At 38.0% G+C, this 15,154-nt stretch overlaps 1 non-coding gene across 1 annotated transcript; it reads left to right on the top strand.

Moving 5' to 3' along the window:
- Nucleotides 1-2,656: 2,656 nt before the first annotated feature.
- Nucleotides 2,657-2,730, top strand: TRNAI-AAU (transfer RNA isoleucine (anticodon AAU)). Its single transcript has one exon. It is a non-coding gene; the product is annotated as a tRNA-Ile (tRNA).
- Nucleotides 2,731-15,154: the final 12,424 nt, after the last annotated feature.

Genomic DNA, 15,154 nt, shown 5'->3' with positions numbered 1-15,154 from the left:
ACAATAAGCCTCACCACTGCAGGGGCTGCAGTGGTGAGGGACGAGTTTCGATATATCCGGAATAGTCGCGTATAAAAAATTCTTGGGCTTGCTCAGACACATTCGATCCTGTGTCCTCAGAGCGGTAGGTTGATGCCATAGCGGACTTGGTCATCCGGATGATTGTGGAAAAAAACATCATCTTATTTTTGAAGGATCCAAGTTTGATCGCCCAAGTATTGCGTTACCGTAAATTAATAAACAAGCAAACGGATTGCAAGTACCGAATTTACATTTTTCATCGTTATTTTGCAATTTCAATTTCAAGTTTAATATTTTACAAAATTTAATCAAAATGAATTTTAAATAAATATATATTATTAGAATTGTATGTTTATTCGATCATTTTATTGTGATTCAAAAGAGTTTCTCTAAAATTTTAACTTAAATATCGTAAAATATGCGCTAAAGTTTCCACTTGTTACATTATTGTATGAAAAATCTGGATTTTCACGGAGCTGCATGAGACATTCGAATTAACATGCTACAACAACGCTTTCCTACCGAAATCAATTCCCAACCAGTGACCAAGTGGACAAAAGCACTGAACACCGATAGTTGGTTGCGGGTTCGCGCTTCGCCAACAAGCAGGCGCAAACTAAGCAAAGAAAGACTCTTTCTTCATCCATCGTGAGTTCGTTCGACTCAATTTAGCAGCAGAAACTCTTGACACAAACGCGAACCCGGAATCCCCGAGTGTCGTAGCAAGTAGTTTAATCGCTTCCTCTATTCGGTTGCCTGCCATGATTGAGAATATTGTGAATATAGTTGTTAAAAACATCAAAGTTTTTAAATAAAATATGATAATTATATGAATCTGTCGTTTCCAGTTTCTTCGCTAGAAAATGTGCCTAACGTCTAAGGGTGTAACTATGCAGACGCGAGCGAGAATATGTGGCAAAAAGAGGCGATGACGTTTCACGTTCTCTGTTTCTCGTTCTCATATGTATGGTCGTAATAAACGCGAGCGAGAAACAGAGAGCGTGAAACATCATAACCTCTTCTTTCTACATATTCTCGCTCGCTCGAGTCTGCATCAGGGCCGGATTTACATAGGGACATTTGGGGCCGGTACCCAGGGACCCCACAAAATAGGGGCCCCCACAAAACTATGTTTAAACATAATTTTTTCCCCTATTACTGTGACAGCCTAGTGTTGCCTAATTATGAGGGCCACAGGCAAAGAAAACCAAACCCGGAAAAAACCTATGAAAACATCGGAAAATTTAGGGAAAAAATTTTACATAGGTATTTTTCAATTAAATTAAAATAATTAATTAACACAATAAAATATATGTATGTTTACAATAACCTTATTTTTAAATGAAATTTAAAACTTCCTAGTTGAAATCTAGTTGAAAGTACAGTATTTTGTGTAAATTTTCTACATCATCAAATTTGCCTACTTTTAAAGGGGCCCCACCGAATTTGTGCCCAGGGCCCCCGGATTGGTAAATCCGGCCCTGGTCTGCATAGTCGCATCCTTCGGCATTTCCAGGTCATTTGCCCCTGTATATTATACTTTTTCTGTTAGGAACATAGTCGTGCAGATTGTCTAACTCGTTTTCAAAGAAAAATTTAAAATTGAAATAACATAACTTCTAGTTCAAAGCGGAAGGTCGTATATAGTCTATCGGGGCCTCCTGCCACTACGCCTTTTGCGTCAGATCTCAACTTTCATCTTCAGAACCTAACACAAAGGCCGGATGACTGAGCAATTAAGGGGGCAGCCCGGGTCTCGGGTTCAATTCCCGACGAGTCGACAAACCCACAGGAATTTTTCCGGGGTGGTCTGTCCGGATATGTTGGGCTCCGTCTCTCACCACCTGACCGTTTCATTGTGGGCCTGGCCGAACCCATAACGGGCATGTTAAAAAGAGGCTCTCTTAGTGACCAGAGAGAGAAAAAAATTTTAAAAAGTGTCTAACACAGTTTTTAAGATATAGAGAGGACAGACAAAAGTCACACAGACGGATTACAGTGACAATTTATTGGTCTAACAATTTTTTAAAAGTGCAGTTCAAAAAGTTAACTTGACTTTTTGCATAAATTTTTTCATATCAGATGTAAAATATAGATTATAAACACCAAAATATTTACTAAAACACGACAGCGTATATCTGTCAAGAAGTAAAAATTTTGACGTGCTCATAAAGTTCCATAATAAAGGAGACTAACATCACATGTTTCCTCACTGCCTACAAATATTCTTTCAAATATTTCATTACACTCGGAACTTACGAATAATGGTCCGATACTATCGATATTTATCGATATTTTTATACAAATCATCGATAGTATGGATACACGTACTCTGCAAAGTAAGACAAATCTTCCTCCATGGTTAAAGAGATTATTGCACCAATCACCCGAATTTGGTGGGTTAGTTACTAATGGCAGATCACGTCTAATTTTAAACTGGCGAAACGCGAAATCAGTAATCCTGCATTTAAGAAACTCGTTAATTTTGCGATTTGTCTAATCGTCTGTCAGTGAAATAGGGGGAAATAGTTGAAGTAGACTGTTCGTTCAATTATCTGTTTTCGTAGTTGGATGCATCGTAACGAAATGTCGATCTGGTCTCCAATATATTCTCGAAGAATCGCCTGGCATTTGTGGCTCGTTAGCTCAGTCGGTTAGAGCGTCGTGCTAATAACGCGAAGGCCGTGGGTTCGACCCCCACACGAGCCAGTCGTTTTATTTTGCAGATTCCGAACGTCGTAGAGTTCACTACAGACTTTGTTTTTATTTTTGTTTGCTTTTCGACATAACCGATAAATACCCTCATCAGTTGAACTGCAAACTATTTATTTGGACACGAGTTGCCGTCTTTACAAAGGCTGTTTCGGTGAATGCGCACGACTTTTGCAGTAAACCAGAGTTTTTTCGTCGTAGCCGTCGTCGAGTCCTTTGTTCATAGCAGAATGGACAACGTCGCAGCTCGGAGAGTTTCGTTACGAACACGAAACGTAGGTTGCGAATACTTTTCGACAGGCAGCAGCAGATCGACTAGAGATAAATGCCAGAGAACAGGAGTTAGATTGGAACTAGTCGAGACATTAACCTAACGATCCATAAATATAGCGGAGTTGGTGGAGGTTGTAAGAACGACTTCCCACGTGGTCTAGTGGCTAGGATACCTGGCTTTTACTCAGGAGGTTCGAGTTCGTTTCCCGGCATGTGAATTTTTTCTCTCCTGCGTTTCTAAGTCGTCTATCTTACGGGCGTCGTTTTTTCTTTTTGGAAGCAATCTTACAGACCTACGTTCGAGATCTGAAGTCTCCTGAAAATTTTTGCAGACAGGTTTGCATGTTTGAGTGGAAATAAAAAATAATAATAATAGGCAGCGCCAACTTGCAGCGATGGGGGCGGAAAAAACGAACAAAAGCGAGTTCCCACGCTAGGAATCGAACCCGGGCCACCTGGCTGAAAGCCAGATATTCTTAACACTAGACTGCATTAGAGCACACGTTTGTGAAAACTACAATCTCTTTCCGCTTCGCGTAGAATTCAGCGATTGGGAGGGTTACGAGCATTCGCAAAGCTCGAAAATTTGCGATTGAACAAGTTTACTTTTCGTTCTAAGGCTGCACCAGAACAAATTATTGAAAACAAAGAGGTCTTTCGCAAGTGCTGAAGAACTCTTTCGATTCGCGAGATAACGTACGCTTACGATTCGTCCGTAGCTCTCTTCTCTTTGTTACGTTACACGTTCTTCGCGTCCAGTGCAAATCACGCTTAAATTTCATATCAGCTAGTTTCCGACTCGAGCCACATGTATTTGAGTTTTCTTCAAGACGTGCTTGTCAAATATCACGCATTTCAGCAATTTTTGGGCCCTGGAACTGGGCCCAAACTTTTTTAAAAGAAATTTAGCTCCAGCGAAGAGATGGGAGCTCCGACTGGCTACGGCTCCAAAGCAGTCTGGTGCAACTGGTTAAACATATTGTTACCGTTTAGTTGGTGTTCCTTCATCCGAATACAGGTACTGTACCTTGTTTTCTTGCTTCAACATAAAATTTAATAGCGAATGAATATTTTTAAAGTATTTAAAAATCTTATTATTTTCCACGTACTTTCTGAGTTTCTTTGAAATATAATTATTGTCTCTTGGAATATACAACTTTAAATTGTTTCGTAACAGACTGCCTGTAAAAGTGGTTTTCTTCATCATTTGAGGAAAATTTTTAAATCTTCGCCAATATCTCTGTAAAATTAAATAAATAAATAAATAGGTTTTATCGAGAGAGGATCGGAATTAAAACGTCAAAATTAGTTGATACCACTAAGAAGCAGTTATTTAATGTAATTTGCATAGTCGCCAAATAAAACCATATGTAATTTCCGAAGCCGTTCTATCGGTGAATTTGCATTTTTCTTAACACGTATCAGTATTATTTAATTTACATAATGGCCGTAGGACAAAAGCATTTGTTATCGTTTAGAAGTAAGAATATTACACCACGTCCATGTTACCGCGAAAACATTAAACTTATTCATGAAATTTTCTTAACTAAATCAAGAGATTATACTTTTTTAAATTTACTGCCACGAACATATAAATAACGCTAATGAAATTACAACTGTCTCGTTTCAAAAAAGAAAAACAAAAGTTTAAATTCGATTGACGTAGATCTTTAAACGTCGTTCGAAACATCGAATTCCGTTATTCTGCTTTCGTTCCAAAGAAGAAGAAAATCATGGACGATCGTGGAGAAGCGCCAAAGAGAAAACGCCATCTCACCCCCTCCGTGTTAGAGGAAGATTTCAGTCGAGTGAAGAAACTGACTCCCATCGATCGAAATTTGCTTCGGACTTTAAACGACGTCTTCAACGACTACGGCAGAAAAGTAAGAAACGACATTCGAAGAAAACGTACGGGAAGCGAGAGAACAGCTAGAAAGAGATCGAAAACAAGGAAGGTGGGAAGAAGACGATCAAACTCGAAAAGGATGGCAGGGAGAAAGGAAAAAGGACGATCTAAGAGCAGAAAGAAACGAAGCGGAAGAAGATCTCGTAAAAGGGGCAGTCGAGGCAGAAAGAAAATAGGGAGTCCGTAGAACGGTAATCTTCACCGATATCCCCGAAAACCGGAAACGGAATTGTTAGATTACCGTAATCTAGTGACCAAACGGCTCTCTTCAGAGCCACGTTTTTATTGGCAAAGAGTAGCCAAATCCATTTTAATATACAGCAATTAATGCTTTATTATATGTGTGGGTGCCGGGAGGCGAACAAAGTCTCCTTCCTCCCTTTTTCCGACTAACAAGTCTGTTAGACTTGCCCACGTCAAGATGGCGGTTCGGAAGAGTTACGCGTTACGCGAGTGGAGGAGGCGGATGGATTCGACGGTAGAGCGGCGGATGATAATATTCGAACAAAGGACATCACAACGGATAAAACAAATAACAAAGATTTATTAAGACTAACATAATCGATACACTAATTACTATCACTACTGACATAATCGATACCAGTTGGGCGAGTTATAGTCGCCAGAGCGCGTCTTCGCAGAGAGAGAGTTCACACGAATTTGGGGTTCATACCTCGTAATTGAAGTTGGTCGGAGTAGTCGTCTTGTTCGTTCGACTTCGGCGTGCACGCACCTTGTCTTATTGACACTACGGAATCGCCCCCCCTTTCCACCCTCGTCGCCCTTTTATTGAGGTGGTCACGTTGTTCGGGCCCACCAATCCGCATCTTTTGTTAGTTGTTCCTTCTGATGCAATTTCGTTTCCTTGTGATTCACATCCCCTTTCCTGCCACCCGCACGGAAAAAGGATGTCTTACTACCGGTAAACTTCCGGTGGGTCCGAATTCTCTCATATGGCATAATTAATATATGTCATACATTCAATTTTACTTTAAATTTTGAATCATTCGGAACGTTTCGAAAATACAAATTCGAAACTGTTTAGCGTGTAGTGAAAATTATTTTCGATTATTTAATACTTTAATTTTTATATAAATCTCAAATAATCTTTCTACTAAAGTTGTCTCGTGGATATATTGATATACTGTATAAGGGACAAAACTACACACTAGTTATTGTCGTATGTATGTTCAACGGATCTTGTGATTGACGATAATTATCACTGTTTGTATTTCATGGTTTCTTTATCATTAATTTTGTATTGTTTGTATGTTATTTTAGTTATTTCTCATCGAACCACATTTAGAACATTGTGAAGTACGTTAAAATTTAAATCTTAAAAGAATTCTATTACATGTTCGATCCCGATGATGGCTACTTAGTCAAGAACGTTTGATAAATAAAAAGTTGTTGCTGGAACACGCTAGAACTCTTTAACTTATATATATATATTCAAAAGACGTCCTGTGCCATGCTGGTCTGATAGACTCGTAGAACTACGTAGAATTAATAATAGGCTAAGGAAAAATTACCAGAATTGTAGAATTGCATCAAATCGCGATAACCTCAAACAACCATACCTTAAACACCAGTCAATATATAAAAAATAAATTAAAAATGCCAAATGACAATTCTGGAATGGATAAAAATGGAACAAGCAGCTCTTCGCCTGCCGTTCGTCATTACCAGACGAACGACAACCCAGAACTCACCACGTGGAGGTGGCTGCTTCAGAGTTCCACCGAGAGTTGGAAAGAATCCAACTCCACAAGTGACCAACATCACTTGTCGAGTCGAATTCTTCTAACTCGCACGATGAAAATATTCATAATTACCTCTGAATACTCCAAATTCAGCTATTCGAAACTCACCGTATTATTACTATCTAAACTAAGGGATGCAATATTACAACAACTAATAATAAAGAAAGACGGAAATCTATAAATATACCTGGTCGTACTAAAATGCACGTTACGGCCACAAAATTTAGTTCAATCTCACACCGAATTTCATTAATAAAAAACAAAAGCAAAGAAAAAAAAACTTGCCCTGCGCGGGATTTAACAAAGCGAAACACAGAAAGCCCTCTCCATATCCGATCGGCCTCTTCACTCGAGCGGGACTTAAAAATACGAAACACAGAGAGTTCTCTAAGCCTCACCGTCTTTTGTCTTCACTCCAGCAAGCCTTATAGATGCGGGACACTGGAAACCTTTTCCGCCTCTCCTGTCTTCGTCCGAGCGGGCCTTAAAGCCCTGTGTCTCCCATCTTTAAGATTCGCCGGACGAAGACAGGAGATTTGAACGGAAGCGGAGAAGTCTCTTTGTGTCGCTCATCTTTACGGCCTGCTCGGACAACTGTTTTCGTCTGAGCGGGCGTTAAAGATCGGGGACACAAGGAGCCTTCTCCACCTCTGGTCAAATCTATCTTCGTCCGAGCGGGCCTTATAGATGAGGGACACAGGGAGCCTTCTCCACCTCTGGTCAAATCTATCTTCGTCCGAGCGGGCCTTAAAGATGCAGGACACAAAGAGTTAGTTTGAGTAAAAATTAACTCGAGTAAAAAGGCCGACGGGAGATTCCATCTCATTACTCGAGCGGGCCTAAGATCAAGGTGAGACAGAGAGCCCTTTCTGCGTCCCGTACATTACCGAAATTTACTTAATCGCAAGTTTTTCGCGAAATCTCAAAGAAACGCGGAACTTTCGAACAAATTTCCGCCTAACAATAACTACCTACAATAGAAAAAGCCAACAACACATTCTAACAATTCGTTACGTATTGTTAGAATGTATTGTTTAGAACGCGTGACGTATTACGATCCCGTCATATTTTTACGTCACGTGTTACGAAAAAACATTAATCGGTTTGAAATATTTTAGAAAAGATCATTTTATTAAAATAATTCATTAGAAACAGGATCACTTTCAGTTTTTTAAATTGAAAATAATGCTTTTTTTTCTAATACTGTAAATAAAATTATAGAAATGTCGAATCATTCATTTATTCTAAAGTAATGTTCTCTGTATTTTTGAAAATCCAAAGAGGAATTTGTAATAATTGTCGCCCTTTGCACCCCATGCAGTGCTACCAGAATATCGTAATTCAGAAATTTCAGAAATTTTCGAAAGAAGGTTCTTAATCTTCAAAGTGGATGAACAAAATTTCTAAAATATGATAATAGATGACGCCACCAAACTTTTTAATGTAGCCGAGAAATTGACCAACTTGTTGATGGTTTATTTTTAATGAAGAAAGTTAATGAAATTAAAAGTATTAATATTATATATATATAAATATGTTTATTTATGCTTTCCCCGAGCTATTTGTTTATGGACTGAATAAATAACATTAGGTTTTATTTCCTTTGGTTTCCTAGTAGTTAATTCAGGAACTATTTGATGTATGGTTTGTTTAAGTATCTCAGTGTCTTGTTTGTTGTTTAAGTCAATGGCCACGCCACCAGAACCTATGCGTCTTATACGTTCAGCACCTATCCTAAGTTTGGAGGGTTGTAATTTTCTTGTATTATTTTTGGGGTGATGTCGCTATCTTTATCGTTACTTTTTGATATAAAATCCAAATACGAAACCAAATACGAATCCAAAAATATATAACTTCAATAATTTATTATAATTGTAAATGTCAAAAATGTTTATTTCCGGTAAAAACTTCTTGAATCTTCGTAAACGTACAGGTCAACGACCGTTTCTATGGGACAGAGATGCTGAAGTTTGGAAAATTTACTCGAACGGACATAATTTACGAAACTTTGTAATTGATTAATGTTTTTGCCCCTCTAAGCAACAGTGTTAAAACTTTTTTCAAATTCCTTACCGAAAGCCCGCTACAGTCCGCCGAACTTTAACCGGAAGTAGCCGATAATTCAATGGTCGTAGGACCTCAAAATTTTAAAAGTTTACTCACTCTGTCACTGCGACGATGACCGTTTTGTCAATTCCGGAAAATCGACTTCAAGTTCCTTGCCGTTTTGACGGTAATAATTTCAAAATTTTTTAACGTACCTCCGCAAACTTCGTGTCGTTCTACTCGGGAGGTCTTCCGATTTCAAAAATAAAACAAAACTTCACTAGAAATCAATTAACTCTGCTAAAAATCGATAAAAACTTAAGAGCTCAAACTGAAGCAACCGCATTCCTTTTTGGAACCATCAGCTGTCTTCTGTTAGGATATCAGAAAAATGTACATATAATATCTATGTTTACGGAATAAATTACTGAGAAAAGGTCGCGAAATTTTCACTATAAATACATAATTCCTTCTAAATTTCACGCTACCCGCAATTTGAATTTTTGCCCCGAATGATCGCGAGTGATCGTGAGCCTACTTCTACGGCAGGATGACTGAGGGATTAGATATATCTTTCATAGCTAAGATTGTGTTTACTGTAGACCTGTTTGAGCCATACTGCCAAGCAACATCAGACATCTGCTCACTCGCTACTCTATTATATCTTGCTTGGTTTCTACGGTGAGCGCAGTTCTTGACATTCCACTCTTTTTATGCTCCATAATATTATCAGTTTCTTTTTTAACGAGTACCCACCCGACAGTCTCGCAAAGACTATAAAAAATTGTTTGTCAGAAAGGTAAACAAAAAGCTGAAATTATAAGGGAGAGTTTCAATCTCCAGAGCTCCAAAAATTTTCGAATTGTCACCCGGAAACAAGGGAAGATTTATCGGTATTTACTATTTAATGTCGCTTCTTTTTCTGTATGTTCTGTGAAGTGTTCGTTGTCCGAACATAAAAATCTTTCGCGAAAGTGTTCGTTAACCGATCAACCACTGTACTTACATGTATGGTGAAAACACCATGTATTGTATATATTGCACTTCAGATGTGTTTGAAACGCTTTATTTTAAATTAAAGATTTCCCTTCTTGTTGAAATTTTAATACTTTTAATTTCATTAACTTTCCTCATTTAAAATAAACCATTAACAAGTTGGTCAATTTCTCGGCTACATTAAAAAGTTTGGTGGCGTCATCTATTATCATATTTTATTAAAATATTTATTATATTTTTAAATATTATAAAATGGCAGAATGATTAATTTTGAGGATACAGACGAGTTTTATAAAAAAAAAAATTGTAAATGCTAATAACGAGTAAAATCGTCACTAAGTCTGACCCAACCGGAGATTCACACAACCCTCATTATCTTTCCATTCCCTCGACCTTTAACCGCTAAAATTTAATATTATCGATTAGCCAATAATCAAACCACACTGCAAAATTTCAGAAATTTTGTTCATCCACTTTGAAGCTTAAGCACCTTCTGTCGAAAATTTCTGAAATTTGTGAATTACGACATTCTGCTAGCGTTACCTGAGGGTGCAAAGGGCGACAATCATTACAAATTCCTCTTTGGATTTTCAAAAATACAGAGAACATTACTTTAGAATAAATGAATGATTCGACATTTCTATAATTTTATTTACAGTATTAGAAAAAAAAGCATTATTTTCAATTTAAAAAACTGAAAGTGATCCTGTTTCTAATGAATTATTTTAATAAAATGATCTTTTCTAAAATATTTCAAACCGATTAATGTTTTTTCGTAACACGTGACGTAAAAATATGACGGGATCGTAATACGTCACGCGTTCTAAACAATACATTCTAACAATACGTAACGAATTGTTAGAATGTGTTGTTGGCTTTTTCTATTGTAGGTAGTTATTGTTAGGCGGAAATTTGTTCGAAAGTTCCGCGTTTCTTTGAGATTTCGCGAAAAACTTGCGATTAAGTAAATTTCGGTAATGTACGGGACGCAGAAAGGGCTCTCTGTCTCACCTTGATCTTAGGCCCGCTCGAGTAATGAGATGGAATCTCCCGTCGGCCTTTTTACTCGAGTTAATTTTTACTCAAACTAACTCTTTGTGTCCTGCATCTTTAAGGCCCGCTCGGACGAAGACAGATTTGACCAGAGGTGGAGAAGGCTCCCTGTGTCCCTCATCTTTAAGGCCCGCTGAAACGAAGATAGATTTGACCAGAGGTGGAGAAGGCTCCCTGTGTCCCTCATCTTTAAGGCCCGCTGAAACGAAGATAGATTTGACCAGAGGTGGAGAAGACTCCCTGTGTCCCTCATCTTTAAGGCCCGCTGAAACGAAGATAAATTTGACCAGAGGTGGAGAAGGCTCCCTGTGTCCCTCATCTTTAAGGCCCGCTGAAACGAAGATAGAATTTGACCAGAGGTGGAGAAGGCTCCCTGTGTCCCTCATCTTTAAGGCCCGCTCGGAACGAAGATAAGATTTGACCAGAGGTGGAGAAGGCTCCCTGTGTCCCTCATCTTTAAGGCCCGCTGAAACGAAGACAGGAGATTTGACCGAAGGCGGAGAAGGCTCCCTGTGTCTCCATCTATAAGACCCGCTCGGACGAAGATAGATTTGACCAGAGGTGGAGAAGGCTCCCTGTATCCCTCATCTATAAGGCCCGCTCGGACGAAGATAGCAGATATGACCAGTGGCTGAGAACGCTCGTTGTGTCCCGCATCTTTAATGCCACCTCGGACGAGAACAGTTGTCCGAGCGGGCCTTAAAGATGCGCGACACAGGGAGACTTCTCCGCCTCCGTTCAAATCTCCTGTCTTCGTCCGAGCGAATCTTAAAGATGGGCGACACCGGGCTTTAAGGCCCGCTCGGACGAAGACAGGAGAGGCGGAAAAGGTTTCCAGTGTCCCGCATCTATAAGGCTCGCTGGAGTGAAGAGAAAAGACGGTGAGGCTTAGAGGGCTCTCTGTGTTTCGTATTTTTAAGGCCCGCTCAAGTGAAGAGGCCGATCGGAGATGGAGAGGGCTTTCTGTGTTTCGCTTTGTTAAATCCCGCGCAGGGCGAGTGTTTTTTTCTTTGCTTTTGTTTTTTATTAATGAAGTTTGGAATGAGATTGAACTAAATTTTGTGGCCGTAACGTGCATTTTACTACGACCAGGGTATATTTATAGATTTCCGTCTTTCTTTATTATTAGTTGTTGTAATATTGCATCCCTTAGTTTAGATAGTAATAATACGGTGAGTTTCGAATAGCTGAATTTGGAGTATTCAGAGGTAATTATGAATATTTTCATCGTGCGAGTTAGAAGAATTCGACTCGACAAGTGATGTTGGTCACTTGTGGAGTTGGATTCTTTCCAACTCTCGGTGGAACTCTGAAGCAGCCACCTCCACGTGGTGAGTTCTGGGTTGTCGTTCGTCTGGTAATGACGAACGGCAGGCGAAGAGCTGCTTGTTCCATTTTTATCCATTCCAGAATTGTCATTTGGCATTTTAAATTTATTTTTTATACATTGACTAGTGTTTAAGGTATGGTTGTTTGAGGTTATTGCGATTTGATGCAATTCTACAATTCTGGTAATTTTTCTTGAGACTATTATTAATTCTACGTAGTTCGGTGAGTCTATCAGACCACCACGGCACAGACGTCTCTTGAAGGTAGTTTTTGGGGTGAATTGATCACAGGCATTTTGAATTTTATTGATGTTACGATCGAGCGCTATTATTGTGCTATCCCTGTGTTCAAGACAGCAGTCAATCAGGTTCAATTCTAGGAAAACTTTTATCCCATCCCAGTCTGCTAAAGCCAGGTTATAATTGATCTTAAAATGGCAGGAATATTTATAGTACAGAAGTTGAAAATAAATATATTCATGATCTCTAAGGCTGCAATGCACTCTCCAGTTGTCAAAATCAGCAATACAGTCCAACCAAGTTTCGCCATGAGTAGAGACGTAAGTAGGCGGCGATAAGGGATTATTCAGTAATTGTAATTTATTGTGAGCAAAGAACTCCTCGAAGACTTCTCCACGTCTATCCTGTTGGTCACCGCCTCATGTTGGCGACTGAGCATTGATGTCGCCTGTTATTATAATTCTAACATTGTTAAAATTGTCAATGATTTTCTGAATATTCTGTATGGTTTGTTCTATATCATCGTCACGAGGACAATAGATGTTAATAAAAAGTTACCTGTTATCGTTATAAATAAGTTCATTACAAACAATATATTCATTAGAAAGATTTTTTATGGTGTAGAATGGAGAGGTTATGATTTGTGACTATAGTAATAGCCAATGGATACGCTTCTGTGACTCTAAGGACAGAGCAATACGTAGGCGTACAGGCATTATTGTACAAACAATAGGGCTCCCGAGCAAAGATTATATGATATTTATAGCACTTAGCAGCAAGAAGGGAAGTGGCAGAAATACCCCTTCTTAAATTGATTTGCAGTAAACTAATATTATTATTTTCACTGTAATCCATAGTCCGTTCTTTCAATAAAGTCATTTTCATTTCCAAGAAGTGAGGAAATTGTAGGGTTCTTCTAATACCCTACAGTTTTCTCACTCCTTAGAATTTTGTGCTTACTACATCGGGCTATCTCCTTATAGATAGAACAGAGGGTCTTGTGGTATGTGACTACCACACTGTGTGATAGAACTGCCTGGGCTAAAACATTCGGAAAGAATAAATATCTATAAATTGTTGGGGATAATGACGGCACGAGTATAGATAGTCCACTTATATCTTACTGTAGGCCTATAATTATACAATTTAGCAAAATCGCTGTAGTCAGTCAGTGACGTCTTCACTTCCCGGAGAGTCACCACCGTGACTTCTGATCTAAGACACTAGATTATTGGATCAAATTTCATCTGTTGTTATTAAATACAGAACGTCCTCAATATATGTCATACTTAAATCATCCTAGAAAATGAATTGGATTAGTGGTAGAACAGCCCTAAATATTACGTAAGATAGGGAAAGGGAGGGAGATCAAAGAAAATATTACGGCTTTTTACACAGGGGTGGGTGGGGTCTAGAATGGCCGAAATTGCACTTACGTAATTTATGGACGGCCCCTAATTTGAATTTATTAAGTAATGGAAAAAAAGATATGAAACTTTTTAAATTTTTACGCGCTTGTCGCAGTTTTTTTCGCGTTGGCTTTCGCAGATGCTTATTCCTGATTGCTTTAGCCAACAATATGATGTAAATTCTACTACTCACCTGTAACCGTATGTTTTCATTTTACAAGCGAAAAAACTTTATATACCATTTTCTTATTAAATATACCTGACAAACAAATAAATTTTTGAAATTTATAAATTCTGAGTTGTGCTTTTATTTGCTCATTATTCTTTTCTCTTTTTGCGTACCAATATACAACAGAGGCTTAAAAACAAGCAAAATAAATATGCTCGTATGAACATGCATTCATTAAATCATTCATAATGAATTCAAAATAGTTTTGTGCAATAAATTTATTTTAAAAATTAAACATAATTTTGTGTATTTTTAATGTTCAAATTAACAAAAGCTTCAAACCTAAATCCATACGTAATAAGTTGAACTCTTTATATATGTATATTACTTGTGTGTTCTAAATCATTTGCAAATTGTAGAACTAGATTCTTCTAACAAACCTTTTGTACTTGTAACAGGCATTCCTGAAAAAAAGATTTAATAATAAAATTATTTTATTTCTTAATTTGATCTTCAAAGTTTGTAAAGAATATTAATAACTACGTGACGAAAATATGTAGATGTACACAATTATCTAAACTATCTGCATTTATGTAACACACCATTTATGAATCGAAGTATTATTTAATATAATTAATAGTAAAAAATTATTTATTGTAACAACGTTGTAATGTCGGGATGTAATTTTTAATCATATGTGATTTTTAAAAATTAAAGTAACTTCCTATCCAGAACGTAAGTTTATATGCACTGCACTTAATCGGAGTCTCTAGCCTTTAGGCTTTCCATATCTGGTCTCGATTTTCATATGTGTATCTGTGTTCTCGAAATCGACGAAGGACGGACAAAAACCGACTTCAATGAAAATGTGTAGGTCTGTAACTTGTAAATTACAACCAATAAGCTGGCAAAGCTCTCCCACGTCTTTCCTGGCATTGTGTGTAATAAACTTAACAGAGGCACTGCATATAACTTTATCATATTTAATTTGAAAACTAGCAGACCCAGCCACGCGTTGCTGTGGCTCAAAATGTATCTATTATAAATGTATAACACTTTCCTCACGGGGGGATTTCGAAAAATCCCTTCTTAGGGCACATTCTCTTGACGTACCCTATTATAACACAATCAAAAACGCAAAAAATCGCATTTAAAATAGTATAATAGAAGCCGAGTTTTTCACGGTAAGCCTTAACCCTGTCTCTCTCCCTCCCGGTGGGGGGAATTTCGACATGTAT

Source organism: Centruroides vittatus, unplaced genomic scaffold (assembly GCF_030686945.1).
Source record: "Centruroides vittatus isolate TY-2023 unplaced genomic scaffold, ASM3068694v2 contig_1213, whole genome shotgun sequence".
NCBI lineage: Eukaryota > Metazoa > Arthropoda > Arachnida > Scorpiones > Buthidae > Centruroides > Centruroides vittatus.
This window is presented reverse-complemented; position numbering and strand designations above follow the sequence as displayed.